This window comes from Manis pentadactyla, chromosome 11, assembly GCF_030020395.1.
Source record: "Manis pentadactyla isolate mManPen7 chromosome 11, mManPen7.hap1, whole genome shotgun sequence".
NCBI classification, from domain to species: Eukaryota; Metazoa; Chordata; class Mammalia; order Pholidota; family Manidae; genus Manis; species Manis pentadactyla.
The window spans coordinates 11049440-11071963 of NC_080029.1; positions in this window are offsets into that span (position 1 = coordinate 11049440).

Consider the following 22524-nt stretch of genomic DNA (forward strand, 5'->3'; position numbering starts at 1 on the left):
ATAAGTGAATGGATAAGGAAGATGCGGTATGTATACATAATGGAATGTTATTTAACCATAAAAAACAAAGAAATCCTGCCATTTGTGACAACATGAATGGTCCTAGAGCATATTATGCTAAGTGAAACAAGCTAAGTGGAGAAAGACAAATACTACATGATTTCAATTATTTGTGGAATCTAAAAACAAAACAAAATGAACAAAATAACAGTAGACTCATGGACACTGAGAATTGACTGGTGGTTACTATGAGGAAGAGGTTGGGTGAGTGGATGGGGAGAGTGAGGGAGTTATAAAGGCACAACAGTTCTCAATCATAATATAAATTGGTCATGGGGATGGTAGTACAGCATGGAAAATATAGCCCATGACATCTTCCTATGTTGACAGATAGTTACTGCACTAATGGGGTGAGGATTTAATAATATGGGTAACTGTTGAACCACTGTGCTGTATACTTAAAACCAATATAGATAGTTTATCAACTACACTTCAATTTTTTTAAATGCTACCTAATTTATTACTAGCAGATCATATGTAAAGTAAATATTAGAGAGAGTCCTTGAGAATAAAATGAAAATACTCACATACAGATGAAAAAAAGAGTACTGAAAAGGTAATTACATAAATATAAAAGGCAGTAAAAATGTGTATTTTTTTTGTAACTTTTTTCTCCCATATGATTTAAAATACAACTTCATAAAGCAATAATTGCAAATCTGTGTTGACATAAGGATAAAATGAGTTAGTACAAGTAAAGCTCTTGAAAAAGTACCTGGCACCTAGTAAGTACTTAATAATGTAAAGTATAATTATTTTTTATTATTCCAATGTTTGCAAAATTTCAATGGAGATAACCACTTAGCTAGGTAAGGCTAATCAAACCTGATGATCAATAGGATAATAGATTTCACAGCCAAATAGCCTTCATTTCCTATGTACAGCATGGTAGGATTATTGGCAGAAACTGGGAGTTTGAGAGAAATAGCCATGGGTTCTAGGAATTCTATTTATAAAGCATTTAGCTTGAAGTAATGGTAGAACATTCAAACATTCTAAAGAAATCTGAAAAAAATGGTGTAGCGTTTGAATAGGAGGTAAAGTCTAGAAACTATCATCATAAAAGTGATAGTTGATATTATTCAGCTATAAGGAGTAAACATATCCTACCATTTGCAACAACATGGATGGAGCTAGAGGGTATTATGCTCAGTGAAGTAAGCCAGGCGGAGAAAGACAAGTATCAAATGATGTCACTCATCTGTGGAGTATAAGAAGAAAGAAAAAACTGAAGGAGCAAAACAGCAGCAGACTCACAGAACCCAAGAATGGACTAACAGTTACCAAAGGGAAAGGGACTGGGGAGGAGGGGTGGGAAGGGAGGGGTAAGGGGGGGAAAAAAAGAAAGGGGGCATTATGATTAGCGTGTATAATTTGGGGGGGTGCACAGGGAGGGCTGTACAACACAGAGAAGACAAGTAGTGATTCTATAACATCTTACTACGCTGATGGACAGTGACTGCAATGGGGTATGTGGGGGGATCTTGGTGATGGGGGCAGTCTAGTAAACATAATGTTCCTCATGTAATTGTAGATTAATGATACCAAAAAAAAAAAATGATAGTTGAGGTAAAGGGACAATGTAGCTCTCTACATGAAATACCATTCATAGAGAATGGCAGAAGGCCAAGACTTTAAAGAAAACTAAGGAATGAGGGAAATGTCAGACAAGGTATAAATATTTTCTAAGGGAGGAAATAACTAATTACAACCAGAAGAAAAAGAAATGCTGAATTTTTAGTAATGATATTACTTTTAAAAATTGTCTTTATTTATATAAAAGGAATATTCTAAAGAAAATGCTAAAGTAAAATATTCTATCCAGTCTACCTAGAAAAATTTATACATACATACTTCATGTGACTATGCTCCAAAAATGTAATTTCACCCAGAAACATAGCAAATGTGCTTAAATAATGCTTTATTTAAATAATGTCTTTTTCTTAAAATTACTCAATAGCTAACATTTTTGGAAATAAGCCTATGTCATTTGGCTCACTTTGATGAAGAAGGGAATCCTATTTCCCATGTTAATTATGAAGAACTGTAACCTTTATTTTCAATAAAATATTAATGGAAGTCATCAAATGCAAGGATCAGTTTCTGAAAAGAGCCCCATTTAATGACTGATTCCTAGGCTAATTCAAGAAACCTTTACTGAATCCTACTATGTAAAATAAATTCTGATGCTCATTCTCTGGAACACCAAAGTCTCTCAGCTACCCTATATGTAGATATATAACCATAAGCTTGTATGCTACTTATTCTCTTTCTTCAAAGAACCATGTGTTTCAAGAATACCTCTTTATCCAATTTACAATTCTTTATTGTTGTTTTCTCTTTCCTGTCTTTATTCAGATTTATTTTCTTTTCCATTTATTTCCTCTAGAAGTTGGAAATATATAGTCAACTTCTATTCTTGTAATTACCCTTAAAGTTTGAAGAAATACCCTTTCATTTAAATACGACCACCATGGCCAAGATATAACCCTCAGTGCCAGTTTCTATGGGCTTCCCTGCTGGTCATCATCTCTTCTTACCCTAAGATACTATACCATCTGAGGGGATCACCTGATAGGCCAGTTCCAGATTATTAAATTGTTTTACTTAACAAATCAACAATTATTTATACTTAACTATTTTGTTTGTTTTTTCAGCACTTTGATCTACGTATCTCTTCCTCTTGCTTGGATTCGTTTTAGAGGAATAATTATTTAGTAGGAGAAAGGTGAAGAAATGGATTTATGATGGTCTTCAAATCAAAATGAAATAATGAAAACCACTCAGATATGAGTCAGGGGTGAGCAAGCTGTGGGGAAAAATAGATTTCTATGAAGTAAGAGACTCAAACGCTGGACACTATTGCTTTCTCTTCTCAGAGGGGAATGTGTCTTGGTAATGTTGTCCTTTGGTTAAGAATCAAGAGCTGAGTATCTGTTCCCACTAATGGAAGCACATACGTTAAGTTATTTCTGAATGCTGACCTCAGCCCCAAGTATAAATCCAAGTATAAATAGGAAAAAGCATTGCCAGGCTTCAATTTTCACATATCCAACAGGACCTTTCTCTGCCTGGACATCATCTCCAACAGATGCACATCTCATTAAGAACCTGAGGCCCGTGAAAAGATGCTGCATCTAATCTGCTCTGCTCAGTCACCTCATTTGTAATAACATGCTGTATCCTTAGTTAATTAAATCAGAAACTTAAAATCTTTGTGAAAAAGGCAAGGATCATTTTTCACAACCCATAACATACTTCAAATACATCAAATGGTAAACTTCGACCCCTTGCACATCTAAAAAAACAAATTCTTAATTTTTCCCTCCCACTTAAATACTTCTTTGGCTAGGTATAGTATTCTATCTTATAAGTTAAAAAATAATTTTCCCTCCTATCTTTGAAGTTGTTTCCTTGCCTTCAAAGATTCTGTTACAGTAGGAGATCTGATTATTTGTTTATAGACAACTTTTCTTCTGTCTAAAAGGTTTCTAGAAATTTCTTTGTTCTTTGTCTTCTCAGATTTCAACATACTGTATTTAGATGTAGGCCTTTTATACTTTATTCTTGTACTTGATGGATTGTTCTAATCAAAGACTTGTCATTTCAAGCTCTGGGAAAATTTTCTTCTTTGATTCCTTTATTTTCCTCCTTTCCATTTTTTCTATTCTATCTAGAATTCCTTTTAGATATTGAATTCCTAAACTATATTCCATGTGCCATTTATCTCATCATTGCCAGTATCTTGACCTTTCCTCTATTCTCAAAGAATTTCACAGCTTGCTCTTGCAGTTAATTTGTACTTTGACTCTATCACTCTGTTATTTAGCCCAGATACTGCATTCATTTCACAGTAACATTTTTAACATCCAAGATCTCTGTTATATAGTCAAGGATGCAACATTCTCTAATCTATGAGAATATATTTGTTTTAAAATCTTTCTCTGCTTGCTATATTAACTCTAGAAATTTTCAGTGCTAGTTCTTCTATTTCTTAAAATTGGTACTTTTTTTACATGGTATTGCAAGTATTTGCTGAAACTTGTTAGTCTGATCACTTTTTTACATGAGAATTTCTATGCTTCTGCTTTGTTTTTACTGTAACCTGATAAAGGAAAGGGAAAAATAGGTATGTCTCATGTAGGGCCTAATGATGACCTTTTAAGTTCTCCCTCCCTTCTAGAAGTCAGCAGGTACCTGGAAAAAACCCCAATCTCTTTAGACTCAGTAACCTCATTTATAACTTTAGTTAAGAAGCCAGTGCCAGTCAATTGTATGATACATAACTTATATCTCAATAAAGCTATTCTTTAAGTCAATGACACAAGTTAAGCAGGGAAGAGGTTGACATGCTAAGCAGCTAAATACAGTTCCCCCAAAAAGCGTCCTAAATATTATCCTAGATCCCTTTCCCATACCTTGTGTATGTTGAAACTGAGCCTGGAATTCCCTACATCCAAAACATCCATCTAGTGTGACTACTGAGATGTATTTTTCTCTAGATTTACTTGGAGGTATAACATATGTGCCCAGACCATCTTCTTTATCTAATCCCTCCCACCTTTATCTAATCCCTCCACCCATCTATTAAGAGATATTACAATATGGATAAATCTAACATACATAATGTTGAACAAATGAAGCCAGAGGTAACATTAGGTTCTGTACTGTATTATTCCATTGTCAAACAGGCAAGACTAATCGACACTATCAGAAGCCAGAATAGGGGTTATCTTTAGGGGGTCTAATGACTGGAGGGGAGGCACAAGAAGGGCTTCTTGGATCTTGGTGAAGTTCTGTATCTTGGTCTGGGTGCTGGATACATGGCTGTATTAGGGAAATTCATTGAGCCAAATACTTGTGACTGGTATACTTTTATGTATGTTACATTTCAATTATAAGGTTTTTTAAACTGAATTTAGGTTATTTTTAATTCTTCATTGTCTTTATATACATAGTTTTCACTTCAAATGTATTTTTAAAGACAAATTAAGAAATACATCAAAATCTAAAAATGAGAGCACCGGGTTATATACTGCAAGGTACATGCTGGGTACTTCTACTTCTGGAAATGGCAGAACAGGTAGATCAGACCAGTATTTCTGCTGAGCAATTAGGCAGGTGGAATGAAATATAAAAAACAACTGCTTAGAGAACTTATAAGACACTGAATACATACTAGGCCAGAAACTGAGAAATACAGAGATCAAGAGAGGTAAACCCTGCATTCATCAATTTTGGAAGAAGTGCTTTTGACAGACTCACTGGGGAAGAGGTACGGTGCAAAGACATGGAGGGAATCAGATGAGTGGGTGAACTACCCTTGATTTGGGTTAGGACCTCAGAGAAGATCAACTTAGATGTAAGAGTGAGTAAGAAGTCGACAGATTCTTGAAGAGACTATACTTATTTAAAGAGTAAGCTGATAATGTCATAGGAACACAGACTGGACAAATTTCCCAAACGACACATTGATCTGAGACTACAGAGTGAAATAGGAGTGAGTAAAAATTTTCTAAGCCAAAATGGAAATTGAAATAAAGAATAGAGAAAGGGGGAGAGCATTCTGGAGATAGTAATTATTTATGTTAAGGCTGGAAACAATCTAAAAGGTCATGTACTCATGGGATAGTGGCATGAAAACATGAGTAGTTGAGTTTAACTAGAGCATAGTTAGGAGAACAGTAAAGAGATGTTAGGAGGTGAAGCTGGAGCTGGATGAAAAGAGGTCAAAGTAGGGGAAGTTAAAACTGTAAAATCAGTAAGACTTTGTAAGATTAGGGCATGGTAAAGAAAAAGACCATCAAGGAGCATTCCTATGTATAGGCAGCTGAAATACAAATCATGGTATCTTACTTTTGAGAGTCAAGGCTAACATGATTCACTTCTCATTACATATACCTGTCTAAGCTTAAATTATTTGTGTTATATACCTAAAATCAGATCCTATCATTTTCCTGTTCAAAACCCTTTAATGGCATTTCTATACATATAATAAAAACATAAACGTATACCCTGGTCTATGCATGTCTGATTTGGCTCCCATATACCCCATCATTACCTTCTAATAACACTTTGTCAATCACCCATAACACTTAAGGATATGCAGCTTTCTTCAGTCTTATGATATGTCAACATCTTGGTTACATAGGGTCTCATACATGATGTTGCATCTGTCTAAAATTTTTATTTCTTTCCCCATTCTCCACCTAGTTATCTTTCATGTCTCAACTTAAATATTATCTTATCAAACATATCTTCAAAGACTCCCTCCTCCCCCAATCTGAATTAGTTCCCCTGTTATTCTTTGTATCCTATTTGTGATTATGTATTTAAGTTTAGATGTTTGTCTATCCTCCTTTCTAGACTAAGTGAGGGCAGTGACTTTACCTGTATGACTCCCTGGTATATATATCCAGTACCTAGCACAGTGAATAGTAGTATATAGGAGTGGCTCAAATATTGAATGAATGAGTGAACATGCACAGGAAGAAGAGCAGATTTGAGGGTAGAGAAATTTCAGGTTTGGATATTTTAATCTGAAGTGTCTATGCAATACTCAAGAGGGAAATCTAGGCAGACAGATGTAACTATCTGGATTGCAGGAGAAATATCTTGGACGGAAGATTGACTTTGGGGTAATCAACAAGTAGATGGTAACTGAAGTCATCCATAAGAATGAGTATATATAGACAGAAAAAATTTTAAACAGAAGGGGAATGGAGGCAAAGACTAAGAAAGAACAACCAAACTTTTAGTCAACATAGTATTAGAAACCCTAGCCAAAGCAATTTGGCAGGAAAAAGAAATAAAAGGCATCCAAATTGGAAAGAAGAAGTAAAACTCACTTTTTGTGGATGATTAATTTTATATATAGAACACTCTAAAGCCTCCATCAAAAACCTGTTAGAACTAATAAATCCAGCAAAGTTGCAGGGTACAAAATCAGTATGCAAAAAATCTGTTGCATTTTTGTTTACTAACAACTATCAAAAAGAGAAACTAAGAAAATTATCTCACTTGCAATTGCATCCAAAAGAATAAAATACTTAGGAATAACTTCAACCAAGGAGGCAAAAGACATTTACTCTGAAAACCATAAAACACTGATGAAAGAAATTGAAGAAGACACAAATAAATGGAAAAATACTCCATGCTCATGGACTGGAAGAATTTAATCTTGTTAAAATATCCATATTACCAAAGCAATTATAGATTCAATGCAACCCCTATCAAAATGCCAAGGGTACATTTCATAGAAATAGAACAAAAAATCCTAAACTTTGTGTGGAACCACAAAAGGTCCCAAATAGCCAAAACAATCTTGAGAAAGAAGAACAAACCTGGAGGCATCACACTCCCTGATTTCAAACTATGTTACACAGATACAGTAATCAAAACACTAAGTATTGGCACAAAAACAGACACCTAGATCGAGGGAACAGAATAGAGAGCCCAGAAATAAACCTATGCATATGTGGCCAATTAGTTTATGACAAAGGAATCAAGTAAATATAATGGGAAAAGACAATCTCTTCAATAAATGGTGGGAAAACAGGACAGCAAAAGAAAGAAAATGAACCACTACCTTTCACCATACAAAAATTAGCTCAAAATAGAATAAAGACTTGAATGTAAAATCTGAAACCACAAAATTCCTGGAAGAAAATATAGGTGATAAGTTTCCTGACATTAGTCTTAGAAATGACTTTTTGAATCTAACTCCAAAGTCATGGGCAACAAAAGCAAAAATAAACAAATGGGATGACAGTAAACTAAAAGGCTTCTGCAGATCAAAGAAAACCATTAACAAATGAAAAGGCAACCTATTGAATGGGAGAAGATATTTGCAAAATGATAATAGCTGATAAGGGGTTAATCCAAAATTATATATATATCCAAAATATATAAAGAACTCATATGACTCAATAACAAAAATGCAAACAATCTGATGTTTAAAAGGGCAGAGGATCTGAATAGACATTTTCACAAAAAAGACATACAGATGACAAACAGGCACAAGAAAAGATGCTCAACATCACTAATCATTAGGTAAATGCAAATCAAAACCACAATGAAATATCACCTTATACCTGTTAGAAGGGCTATTATCAAACAGGAAAGAAAGAACAGTGTTGATGAGGATGTGGAGAAAAGGGAACCCTCATGCACTGTTGGTGAGAATGCAAATTGGTGTAGCCACTATAGAACACAGTATGGAGTTCCCTCAAAAAGTTAAAAATAGAACTAACATATGATCCAGCAATTCCATTTCTGGGTATTTATCTGAAGAAAATGAAAACATTAATTCAAAAAGAAATATACACCTCTATGTTCACTGTAGCATTATTTACAATAGCCAAGATATTAGAAACAAGCAACCTAAGTGTCCATTGATGGATGAATGTATAAAGAAGATGTGGTATACATATATATATAATGAAATACCAATCACCCATACAAAAGAATGAAATCTTGCTTTTTGTGACAAGTTACATGAACCTTGAGGGTATTATGTTAAGTTAATTAAGTCAGACATAGAAAGACAAATACAATATGATGCCCTTTGTATGTCTAATCTGAAACAAATGAACAAAACAAAGCAAAAATGTAACTCATACAGAGAACAGATTGGTGGTTGACAGAAGGGTAAAAGGGGTGTTAAATGAGTGAAGGGGCTCAAAATTGCAGTTATAAAGTAAATAAGTCATGTGGATGACACCAAGGTGACTATAGTCAATAATATTGTAAATACACTGGGGTATTGTAAATACAAATATTGGATATTTGAAAGTTGCTAAGAGAATTGATATTGAAAGTTCTCATTACAAGAAAATAAAGTTGTAATTCTGTATTGTGACTGATGGTAAATAGGCTTATTGTGGTGATCATTTCCAATGTACACAATTATCAAATCATTACATTGTATACCTGAAACTGTTATATGCCAATTATGCTTCAGTTTAAAAATAACAATCATATTAATGGGGAGTAAGTAAGAAGTATTTCATAAGTATATGTACCATTGAAAAGATTACAGGCATACCTCATTTTATTGTGCTTTGCACACACTGCATTTTACAAATTGAAGATTTTTGGTAACCTTGAGTGGAGCAATATATCAGTGTCATTTTCCCAACAGCATTTGCTCACTTTGTGTTTATTTTGAACTTTTTCATTATTATTATATTTGTTATGGTGATCTTTGATATTGTTGCTGTAATTGTTTTGGGGTGCCACACACCATTCCCATATAAGACGGTTGACTTAATCTATAATTGTTGCATACATTCTGACTGCTCCACTGACCAGCCATTTCCCCATCTCTCTCCCAATCCTCAGGCCTCCTATTTCCTGAGACACAATATTGAAATTAGGCCAATCAATAACCCTACAATGGCTTCTAAGTGTTCAAATGAAAGGAAGAGACTTGCATCTCTCACTTGAACTCAAAAGCTAGAAATGATTAAGCTTAATGAAGAAGGCATGTTGAAAGCCAAGATAGGCCAAAAGCTAGGTCTCATATGACAAACAGTAGCCAAATCAAGCAGGCAAAGGAAAAGTTCTTGAAGGGAATTAAAAGTGCTGCTCCACTGAATATATGAATAATAAGAATGCCAAACAGCTTTATTGCTGATTTGGAGACCAGCCACAGCATTCCCTTAAGCCAAAACCTAATCCACATCAAAGGCCTCTCTTCAATTCTGTGAAGGCTGAGAGAAGTAAGGAGGCTGCAGAAGAAAAGGTGGAAGCTAGCAGAGGTTGGTTCATGAGGTTTAAGGGAAGAAGCCATCTCCTTCACACTTCCAAGTTCAAGGTGAAGCAGCAAATGCTGATGAAGGAGCTGCAGCAAGTTATCCAGATCTAGCTAAAATCATTAATGACTGCGGCTACACTAACAACAGATTTTCAGTGTAGACCTAATAGCTTTCTGTTGGAAGAAGATGCCATCTGGAACTTTCATAGCTAGAGAGAAGTCAATCCCTGGCTACAAAGCTTCAAAGGACAGGCTGACTCTCTTATTAGGGACTAACGTAGCTGGTGACTTAAGTTCAAGCCTATGTTCATTTACCATTTCAAAAATCCTACAGCCCTTAAGAATTATGCTAAATCTATTCTTCCTGCACTCCACAAATGGAACAACAAAGCCTAGATGACAGCACATCTGTTTACAACATGGCTTACCACTCAGAAAAAAGATTCCTTTCAAAATATACTGCTCATCGACAGTAATGACAGCTCCTGATCACCCAAGAGCTCTGATGGAGATGTACAATGATATTCTGCAGCCCCATGGGTCAAGGAGTAATTTTTACTTTCATTTCTTACTGTTTATGAAACACATTTCATAAGGCTATAGTTACCATAGACAGTAATTCCTCTGATGCATCTGGGTGAGGTAAATGGAAAATCTTTGCATAGGATTCACCATTCTAGATACCATTGAGAACACTGGTGATTCCAGGGAAGAGGTCAAAACATGAACATTCACAGGAGTTTGGAAGAAGTTGATTCCAACCCTCATGGATGATTTTGAGGGGTTCAAGATCCCAGTGGTGGAAGTAATTACAGATGTGGTGGAAACTGCAAGAGAACTAGAATAAGAAGTGGAGCCTGAAAATGTAACTGAATTGCTGCATCTCATGATAAAATCTGAACAGATGAGGAGTTGCTTGCTATGGATGAGTAAGGAAAGTGGTTTCTTGACACAGAATCTATTCCTGATGAAGATGTTGTAAAGATCATTGAAATGACTATAGAAGAATTAGAATATTACATAAACATAGCTGACAAAGTAGTGGCAGATTTTGAGGGGAATGACTCCAATTTTGAAAGAAATTCTTCTACTGTGGGTATAATGCTCTCAAGCAACTCACATGCTACAGAGAAACTGTCAATGGAAGAGTCAACTCATGTGGCAAACTTCATGGTTTGTCTTATTTTAAGAAATTGCCACAGCCACCGTAACCTCCAGCAACCACCATTCTGATCAGTCAGTAGCCTTCCACACTGAGTCAGGACCCTCCACCAGCTGAAAGCTCAGGGGATGGTTAGCACTTTTTAGCAATAACATTTTTTTGATTAAATTATGTACATTGTTATTTTAGACATAATGCTACTGCACACTTAATATATTACAGTATAGTAAAAACATAACTTTTATATGCACTGAGAAACCAGAAAACTCATTTGACTCACATTAACACAATATTTCTTTATTATGGTTGTCTAGAACCAAACCAGCAATATCTCCCAGGTATGCCTATATTTCAAAAACAGAGTAAATAATGCCAAATACTGCAAAAAAAAGTAAGGACTAAATCCTATCTACTAGATTTAGTGACAAAACCACTGATGACCTGGATAGTAGTATCAGTGGAATGATAGAAATAAAACTTCAGCTGAAAACTAAATCAGAGAAGAGAAAGTTGAGAAAGCTACCAAAACCTTGGATGCTTATGTTAAAAGGGGATGAAAGGGCTTTTCTTCCTTTTTAAACAATAGAAGCTGAGCATATTAAATTATCATGGTATCAATAAAGAATGAGAGATCAAAGCTAGACAGCTGCTAGAACTTTGTATGCCATAAGATAGGAAGGAGGTAGGACCCAGAGCTCAGACAAAGGATCAGCTCTAGAAAGGTAATTCTCCTTCCCCTGCAATTAGAGGAAAGATGGATGGAATTCAGTTACATTTGTAGGTAGCAAGGCAATAATTAAGGGATAGTTTCAACTCTGTGAAGTAGGTGAGGAAGTCTGCTAAGATTGAGTATAGGGCTAATAGAATAAGAAGTCAAGAGAACATGAGATTTAAAATAGCTACTACCATGAAAAGTAAAGTAAAAAGAAAGGAATTTCAAGAAGCATTGTGGACTATGAGTTTGGAGATGGTGATTTCTAACAGCACTAATAGCGCGATTCTGTGATTTTCCATGCAGCACTTGACCAAGCCAAAATCAATCCAGGGTTTATATTTTGGAGAGCATGGGAACAAAAAGTTAAAAGGGCACTAGAACACTAAATAAAAGTGAATAAGGTGGAAAGTCGGGATAAGTTAGAAAGGAAAAACAGCAGGCTCCTAATAGAAGAGAATGGAGTAGACGTCTAAGTGATGCCAAGTAAAGGTGTGGGTACATGGGAGTAAGAAAACTAAGTGAAGGCTGACATCATCTATATGATATAGAAGTGATTTTCCCCATCCATGGACCTACCCATGTATCATATTGTATGTACACATTTATATATATGTGCATAGGATCGAATTTAAATATTTTCTTTATAAAGTTTCTTACTAACATCTGGTTGCCATTTTTTTTATATAGTCTTATTTTAATTTCAAGTATATAGCACAGTGGTTCAGCAGTTACCCTTGTTACAAAATCTGCACCCCCACTACTACAGCTACTGTCAACATAGAAAGATGTTACAGAATCATTGGCTGTATTTTCCATGCTGTGTGCCTATGACCAACCTACATTATGATTGAGAATTTTTGTGCCCCTTTAACCCCCTACCCTCCTCTTCCACCCACTCCCAGCCCTTCCCCCATGGTAAGCACCAGTCCCTTCTCAGTGCCAATGAGTCACTGTTATTTTGTTCATTCTGTTTTGCTTTGCTTTTATATTCCACAAATAAGTGAAATCATATGGTATTTATCTTTTTCCACTTACTTCACTAAGCATAATATCCTCTAGATCCATCCACGTTGTTGCAAATGGCAGGATTTCTTTTCTTTTTATAGCTGAATGATATTCCATTGTGTATATATACCACTTCTTTATCCATTCATCTATTGATGGACACTGGTTACTTACATATCTTGGCTATTGTAAATAATGTGGCAATAAACATAGGAGTGCATATATTTTTACAAATCAGGGATTTTGTTTTCTTCAGGTAAATTCCTAGAAGTGGAATTGCTGAGTCTAATGGTATTTCTCTTTTTAGTTTTTTGAGGAACCTCCATAGTGCTTTCCACAGTGGCTGCATCAATTTATATCCCCACCAACAGTGTAGAATGGTTCTCTTTTCTCCACATCTCCATCAACACTTGTTATTTCTTTTCTTTAGATAGTGGCCATGCTGACTGTTGTGAAGTAATATCTCATTGTGGTTTTGATTTGCATGTCCTGAGGATTAGCAATGCGGAGCATCTTTTCATGTGGCCATACGTTTTTCTTCTTCGAAGAAGTGTCTGTTCAGATCCTCTGCCCATTTTTAATCATTTTTTTCTTTTTTTTGGTGTTAAGGTTTATGAGCTCTTTATATATTTTGGATGTTAACCACTTATTAGATAAAGCATTTATGAATATATTCTCCCATAGGTTGCCTTTTGGTTCTGCTGGTCATGTCCTTTGCTGTATAGAAGTTTTTTAGTTTGATGTAGTCTCATTTGTTCATTTTTTGTTTCCCTTTCCAAGGAAATGTGGCCAGAAAAAAATAGCTTGTATTTATGTTCAAGAGATGTTTGCTATATTTTATTCTAAAAGTTTTATGGTTTCATGTCTTACATTCAGGTCTTTGATCCATTTCAAATTTACTTTTGTGTTTGGAGTTAAGCAATAAGCGAGTTTCATTCTCTTATATGTAGCTATCCACTTTCCCCAACATCAGTCATTTAAGAGGCTGTCTCTTCCCCTTTGTTTATTAATGGCTCTTTTATCAAATATCAATTGACCATATATAGGTGGGTTTAAATCAGGGCTCACTATTCTGTTCCATTGATTTATGGGTCTTTTCTTGTGCCAGTACCATACTGTTTTCATTACTGTAGTTTTGTAGTGTAGCTTGAAGTCAAGGAACATAATACCCCCAGCTTTGTTCTTCTTTCTCAGATTGCTTTGGTTATTCAGGGTCTTTTGTGGTTCCATATGAATTTAAAACTATTTGTTCTAGTTCATTGAAGAATGCTGTTGGTATTTTGATAGGGATTTCATTGAATCTGTAAATTACTTTGGCCAGGATGGCCATTTTAACAATATTAATTCTTCCTATCCATGAGCATGGGGTAGATTTCCACTTATTTGTGTCTTCTTTAATTTCTTTCATGAGTGTCTCATAGTTTTCAGAATATAAGTTTTCACTTCTTTGGTTAGGTTTATTCCTAGGTATTTTATTACCTTTGATGCAATTGTAAATGGAATTCTGTTCTTGATTTCTCTTTCTGCTAGTTCATTGGTAGTATACATGAATGCAACGTATTTCTGTGTTTTAATTTTGTATCCTGCAACTTTGCTGAATCCACTTATTAGTTCTAATGGTTTTTGGTGGATTCTTTAGGGTTTTCTATGTATGTCATCTACAAATAGTGACAATTTAACTTCTTTCTTATGAATTTGGATGCCTTTTATCTCTCTGCATTTGCTGCAGCTAGGACCTCCAGTACTATGTTGAATAAAAGTGGTGATAGTGGACATCCTTGTCTTGTTCCTGATGTTAGAGGAAAAGCTTTCAGCTATTCACCATTAAGTATGATGTTAGCTGTAGTCTTGGCAATATGGTCTTCATTATGTTGAAGTATATATATACCATACCCACTAAGCCCATTTTGTTGAGAGTTTTTATCTTGAATAGATGTTAAATTTTGTCAAATGCTTTTTCAGCATCTATTGAGATGACCATGTGATTTTTATCCTTTTTGTTAATGTGGCATATGATATTGATTGATTTATAAATATTATACCATTCTTGCATTGCTCAAATAAATCCCACCTGATAGTGATAGATGATCCTTTTGATGTATTTTTGAATTTTGTTTGCTAATATTCTGTTGAGGATTTTTGCATCTATGTTCATCAGGGACATTGGTCTACAATTTTTTTTTTTTTTGGTGTCTTTGCCTGGTTTGGTATTAGAGTGATGCTGGCCTCATAGAATGAGTTTGGAAGTATCCCATCTCTTCTACTTTTTTGGAAAACTTTAAGAAGGATGAGTATTAGCTCTTCTTTAAATGTTTGGTAGAAATCATCTGTGAAGCCATCAGGTAATGGAATTTTCTTTGGGGGGAGTTTTTTTATTACCAATTTGATTTTATTGGTGGTAATTGTTCTGTTCAGATTTTCTGTTACTTCCTGGGTCAGTCTTGGAAGTTGTATTTTTCTAGGAAGTTGCCCATTTCTTCTAGGTTGTCCAACTTATTGGCATATAATTGTTCATAGTATTTTCTAGTAATTCTTTTATTTCTGAGTTATCTGTTGTGACTAATCCTTCATTTCTGATTTTATTTATTTGTGTACTCTATCTTTTTTTCATGGTAAGTCTGGCTAGGGGTTTATCTATCTTATTTATTTTCTCAAAGAACCAGCTCCTAGTTTCATTAATTTTTTCTATTTTATTCTTCTCTAGATTAATTTCTGCTCTGATCTTTATTATGTTCCTTCTTCTACTAACTTTGGTTTTCTTTTGTTATTCTTTTTCTAGTTTCTTTAATTGGGCATTTAGACTGTTTATTTGGGCTTGTTCGTGTTTCTTGAGGGAGGCCTGTATTGCTATGTACTTCCTCTTAGAATGGCCTTTGCAGCATCACACAAATATTGGACTGTTGTATTTTTGTTTTCATTTGTCTCCATGTATTGCTTGATTTGTTTTAATTTGGTGATTGATCCATTGATTATTTAAAAGCATGTTGTTTAGCTTCCACGTATTTGTAGGCTTTTCTGTTTTGTGTGATTTATTTCTCGTTTCATACCATTGTGGTCTGAGATGTTGCTTGATACAATTTTGATGTTTTTTAATTTACTAAGGCTCTTTTTGTGGCCTACTATGTAATCTATTCTGGAGAACATTCCATGTACACTTGAGAAAAATGTGTATCCTGGTGCTTTGGGGTGAATTGTTCTGCAGATGTCTGTTAAGTCCATCTTAACTAATGTATTGTTCGGTGTCTCTGTCTCCTGATTTATTTTCTATCTGGTTGATCAGTCTATTGATGTGAGTGGAGTAAAGCCTCCTACAATGAATGTGTTGTAATCAGTTTCCTCCTTTCATTTTGTTAGTATTTGTTTTACATATTTACATGCACCTATGTTGGGTGCATAGATATTTATAATGGTTATATCCTCTTATTAGACTGACCCTTTTATCATTATGTAATGTCCTTTGTCTCATTACTTTCATTGTTTTGAAATCTTGTCTGATATAATACTGCTACTCCTGCTTTTTTCTCCCTGTTGTTTGCATGAAATATCTTCTTTCATCCCTTCACATTTAGTCTGTATTATATCTTTTGGTCTGAAATGAGTCTCCTGCAGGCAACATATAGATAGGTCTTGTTCATTTGTCCACTCTGCCACTCTATGTCTTTTGACTGATGCATTCAGTCTATTTCATTTAAGGTGATTATTGATAAGTATGTACTTACTGCTATTTTATTACCTGTTTTCTGGTTGTTTTTATAGTTCCTCTCTTCCTCTCTTATACTTCTCTCTTGTTATTTGATGGTTTTCTTTAATTTTATGGTTGGATTTCTCTTTTTTAATTTTTTATGTATCTATTAGAGGCTTTAGGTTTGTGGTTACCAAAGGTTCAAGGATAGCTTCCTACCTATATAACAGTCTATATTGTTGCTGATTGCTGTTCTTCAAACACAGTCTAAAAGTTCTTTTTTTCTTCTTCTTCCTCCTCCACACTTGATGTATTAGATGTCTTCATAAAAATTATTTAGCCTTAGTAACATTTCCATCTATAGCAGTACTAAACATATCCTGTCATGCTGGTTTTCTTATAATACATTCCTTCAGCCTTCATTTATATGGAAATTGTTTAATCCCTGCTTCATATTTAAATAATAATGTTGCTGGGTAGAGGATCCTTGGTTGAAGGTCCTTCTGTTTCAGTACATTTAAATATTTCATGCCACCCCCTTCTGTCTGTAAAGTTTCTGCTGGTAAATTGGCTGATAGCTGATGGAGTTTCCCTTATAAGTAATCCTTTTTCTCTCTCTGGCTGCTTTCATTATTCTCTCCTTATCCTTAATCTCTGCCATTTTAATTATTATGTCTTGGTATTGTCTTCCTGGGGTTCCTTTTGTTAGGGTCTCTATGTGCTTCTATAACCTGAGTCTCTATTTACTTCCCCAGACTGGGGAAGTTTTCCACAATTATTTCCTCAGTGTGACTGTCTATCCCTTTGTCTCTCTCTTCTCCTTTTGGTACCCCTATTATGTGAATATTGCTTCATTTGGATTAGTCACATAGCTCTCTTAATCATTCTTTCATTCCTAGAGATCCTTTACTCCTCTCTGCTCCTCAGTTCATTATGTTCTTGTTCTCTAATTTCTATCTCATTGCTTATCTCCTTTACTTGCAGCAATCTATTTTTCCCTCCATTTTGTGTTTCATTTCAGTTACTGTATTCTTCAGCTCTTGTATGTCTTTCTTGAAGTCCTCCCTGAGATCTTTAATACATTTCTGCAGATCAGTGAGCATATTCATGACTTTTACTTTGAAATCTTTATCAAGAAGATTGGTGATCTCTGTTTCATTTAGCTCTATTTCTGTTGTCTTATCCTGTAGTTTTGTTTGGAACACATTTCTGATTCTTCATTTGGTCAGGATTTCTGTGTTTCTGTGTTTCTTCTTTGTATTAGATGGATCTGCTATACTTCCTGATCTAGAGAGTAATAGCTTTATGAAGAAGGCATCCTGTGGTGCCCAGAAGCTCAGGACTCTTTTCCCTCCAGTGCCTGCTTCTCCTTTGCTTTTGGTGGGCAATGAGTACGGTGGCCTTTCTGTCTGTTGGCAGTGGTTTGTCTCAGTCAGCTGAGGCCAGTGGTTTGCCTCAGCTGGGCCTATGTGATCACAGCAGTACTTTCTGCTGCCACTGGAGTTGGGCCACCCTCTGCCTGCCTTGCAGCAATGGTGGGGCTGCTCCTTTAACAGTATGGGTTGGGTGGTTGCAGGGCGAGTTGCACAATGGCAGGATGCACAGGATCATGGCGGTGACAAGTCACCAAGTTGTGGAGCTCTCCAGTGCTCAGCAGTGGCCGTTTGCTGTGTGGTGGGGGGGGTGCAGGGCCCGCAGCATCAGCAGTGGGGTACGTTGAAGCCGTGGTGGTGAATCACATGCTGGGAGAGCAAGAGCCTACTAAGGCACTAAGCGGCATGGTGGAAGGGCCCACAGGCTTCCAGTGATGGCATGATGTGTACCATAGGTGGAAAGGAGAGTGCACAGGAGAGCAGAGGTAACAAGCTGGGCGACAGGAGGACCAGTGGCACCCAGCTGTTGCAACAGTGACTCCCAAGTGCACCCCCTAGCAGCAGCAAGGTGTGCAGCACCCGGCTTGTCCACCCATGGGAGGAAGATGGTTTTAGAGCTGGCTCCTGCAGGCATCTCCCCAGTTGGTTGAAACAGGGCAGTGAAAGCTGGGAGAGTCTCCCTGTGCCTGCCAGGCAACAAAGTTGGATGCTGCTGGGCCAAGTGGGATGGTGTTGGCCGTGCACAGGGAAGCGCCTCCAGGCTAAGCTACCAGTGAGGGGGATGGAGCACCTGGGACTCCTGAGAGTGCTCAACCTCCTGGGCTGGGGGAGGTTGGGGAGAAATCATCCATCTTCCCTTTCTCCTGCAAAGACAGCCCCATCCAACCCTCACCCCTCTGCCTCCCCTCCCACTGCTGGCAAGTCTTTCAAAACTGATGCCTCTGTGTTGGATCTTGGCAGAATAAGCAGAGCGTGCCTGTCCTCCACAGGTGGCTGGTGTCTCAGCCTCCCAGAGTGATCCAACTGTCCCTGGTGTCCAGTCCTGCTAATCACCAGAACCCATGTTCCAGAAGCAGATCTCCAGGGCCAAGTGTGCAGAGATCCTGGGCATCTATCCTCTCCCACTTCTTTCCTCTTCCTCCCACCTATGGGCTGGTATGGGGGAATGGCAGTGGAGGAGGGGGGTCCCATTTGCTTGTGGCTCTACCACTTTACACTTTTCTGTATGGTCTTCTCTTTTTCCCCAGGTTGTGCAGTCTTTAGTTCATTTTTAGGTTTAGTTGTATTTGCTGTAGTTGCTTCCTTTGTGTGGGGGGAGGAGGAGGTTTCCATCTTGCCTTCCTACTCTGCCATCTTGAGGCGCCACCTTCCTCTTAATGCCTGGTTACCATTTTTTTTTAACATCAAAATACCTTGCTTACATGGTATACCATGAAATATTTCAATAATGATATGTTGATTTGAATAAACCAAGAAGTTAAAAATCACTGGGCTAGGTCAACCTGTATATTTTACAGAAAAGGAAACCGATTTTTAGAAGTCAAGTGATTTGCCCAAATTCAGCAACTTACCATAGCAACAGAACTTTAAAAATAAATGGAACTTTACAGAAAACATTTTTCCTGTATTGAAAAATAGCTCACTCCTAATTCTTCTGAATAGAAGTATTTCATAATTATCAAAGTTTCTTATAAAAATCTAAGAATATTTGCCTCAAGTATTGTATTTATGTTTACAAATTAAATATTGCATGGGTCTTACTTATAAATTAGTATATCCCATATGATTTATAAGTCCTTGCTATAGACCTGCATTTATAATTTCTATAAATTTCTTTGCCAAAAGTGATCAAGGAAAAATTGATATGCTGAGTCAACATGGATGCTACACTTACACTGATTAAAATTATTTCCATTTCTCCTATAAGCTTCCTCAACACAGCATTACAACTATTATTAGAGAAAATGGAAATTGGCAAGTGAGATGTAACCTTTCTCTTAACAGAAGTTTAACCACTCAACTGGTGTATTTTTTTTATAAAAAGACCTCAAGATATGTATCAGGCATTGAGCTAAGTTCTAAAAAACAGTAAGGTAGGAACTATTCATATTCCTTTCTACAGAATATTTAACAGGTGCTCACAAAGCATTTGTTTATATGAAGGTACAATTTCAGTCCTTTGGGCAAAGAGTAGTTTGATTTATCCACTATGCTACAGCTAAGGATTTTAAAAAGTATCGTACCTCACCCTTCAAGGAATTTTATATCTGGCTCAGAAGGTAAGACAGATAGGCAGTATATCTATATACCAATGTGTTGGCTGTTCACAGATACCAGAATTTTATACCTAACTGAATGCTCTGGTCAATAAAATACTCATCTGGGAAATGGACAGTGCCAGCTCCAATGGTATCACTAGCAACATATTTTATAATCTCTTCTTTCACAGTTTCTCTAGGTCATTTTCACCAAAAAGATCAATAGCTGATTACCCAATATCGTTTGTAAGCCAAGAGTTGTACTACTTCATTCCCCAAAGTTGAATTCACATTTTTAAAAACTTTTCCACAAAAGCCCAACCTCAAGGGATAAAGGTATCTCCACACTTAATTTTTCCCAAAAGAACATCCTGAAAATGCTTAAAATTTCAAAATACTGCCCAAAATGTACAAATGGGAGCAAGACCTCATCTCAGAATTGCACTTCTCATTATATGTACATTCCACATTTGCAAATTCTTCTGCTCATAAAAATTGATTTGTAAACCCAAAATCAATACAATGCTTTCATATAATTCACAGACATGCACAGAGTAAAAATTTTGGATTGCCAAGTGCTGAGGTCAAAGAAGGTGAAGTTCTGCCTACTTGTTTCAATTCTCATATTATAAACAAGTATCCTTTCTATAGCTTACTTAGTGTCACATTTTTATTGCTGATTTCACTGCTTAAAATAGCCCCACGTATAGTGCAAAGTGCTGAGTTCCTTGCCACAGAACACTGTGATGTGCCTAACAGGGAAAATATGCATATCATATAAGCTTTGTTCAGACAAGAGTTCTAGTGCTGTGGGCTATGTGCGCAATGCTTATGAATCATAAATAAATATGTTAAATAAGATGTCTTTAAACAGAAGCACACACAAAACAAGGTTATGTATTAATATGTTGTGATTTACCAAATGTGACCAGAGGCTCACAGGAACCTAACTTTGTATTTCCTCTTGGAACAATGGTTCAGTATTCACTAATTCAGTTTTTACGATGACTTTATAGAACATAACTACCCCCAAATAATAGGAATCAACTGTGCTTTAAATGTGACGTCTTTATGTGTGTAAAATTAATAAAACATGGCCATAAGAGTTCATTCATCAAAACGAGCTACCATTTCCCAACACATAGTATTATCCCATGAGAATACTCAATAAGAGTGTCAAATGAATGGTTCAGAAAATTAAATGCTAAAGTCCTGCAGAAAAGACTACTGTAGTTCACTATTATTCCCCAGCCAGGACAAAGATAGACCAGTCTTTGCCATTAGTTGAAACACTCGGAAGCAGGCATCAGAAGCTTAAGCACAGTTGTGAGTCAGAGAAGGTAAAAGTAAGTTCAAAATAGGCAGCAGGAATGTGGTCTTGTTGAACACAAGAAACCAGAAGCTTGAGTCTTTGTCCCGATGGGCCAGAGTTCTTTACAGGGCCTAAGATCAGGTTTGGTACCAGTGAACAGAGAAGGTAAATCTTAACAAATTTATTTCAATTTGCCACTATACTCATACATTTAAATTTTAGGAGTATCACAAACTCTTTTCATGGTTTCCCTCTGAAAAATTATTTTACCCAATTGTGATAATTAATTTTGTGTCAATTTAGCTAAGCTACAGTACCCAGATATTTCACCAAATGATAATCTCAGGTGTTTCTGTGAAGCTATTTTTTTGGATAGGATTAACATTTAAATTGGTAGCATTTTAGTAAAGCAGGTTATCTATAACATGGATGGGCCACATTCACTCAACTTAGGTCTTAAGAAAAATATTGACTTCTCTTGAGCCTAAAATTCTGCCAAGAGACTGCCTTCAGAATCAACCTACATCTCTTTCCCAAGTCTCCAGCCTGCCAACACCCTCCGAGGCGCCAGGCCGCGGCCCCCTGCACCCCACCCATCAGGGTGCTCTCGCCCCAGCCAAGCTCTCCTCGCTGCCCTTGGGGTGGGCCCCAACTCACCACAGGCGACGCGGGGCGATGGTGGTGGCGGCGCTCTGAGTGGTTCCAATGGCAGCTGCGCTGCTTGCCCAGCCCCAATTGTGTGAGCCAACTCCTTAAAATCAATTTTCCACCTTCTCCCTCTCTATGTATGTGTCTACACACACATGCTATTGGTGCAGTCTCTCTGGAAAACCCTAATATACCTATAAATTTCAAAATGGAATATAAGAATATTAATTAAAGTGCACATCCTCTAAGTCCTACACAGGCAGTGATTATTTTTTGTTTCCTGGCCTCAACAATACCTGGAACATCATAGGAATGCAATACTTGTCAAATGAATATTAGTAAACACAAATTCTCCTAATAACTTCTGTTTATTGATTCAGGCCCCATACTAGGTGTTTTATTTTTGTTCGATATTTTATTCCCCTACAACAACCCTTCCAGACAGCAATTTTAAGTACCCATTACAGAGAAAAGGAAACCGAGGCTCAGAATTTAACCATGCTGCCATAGTCATACAATAATTGGCAAAATGAACAAAACTCAAAAAAAGGT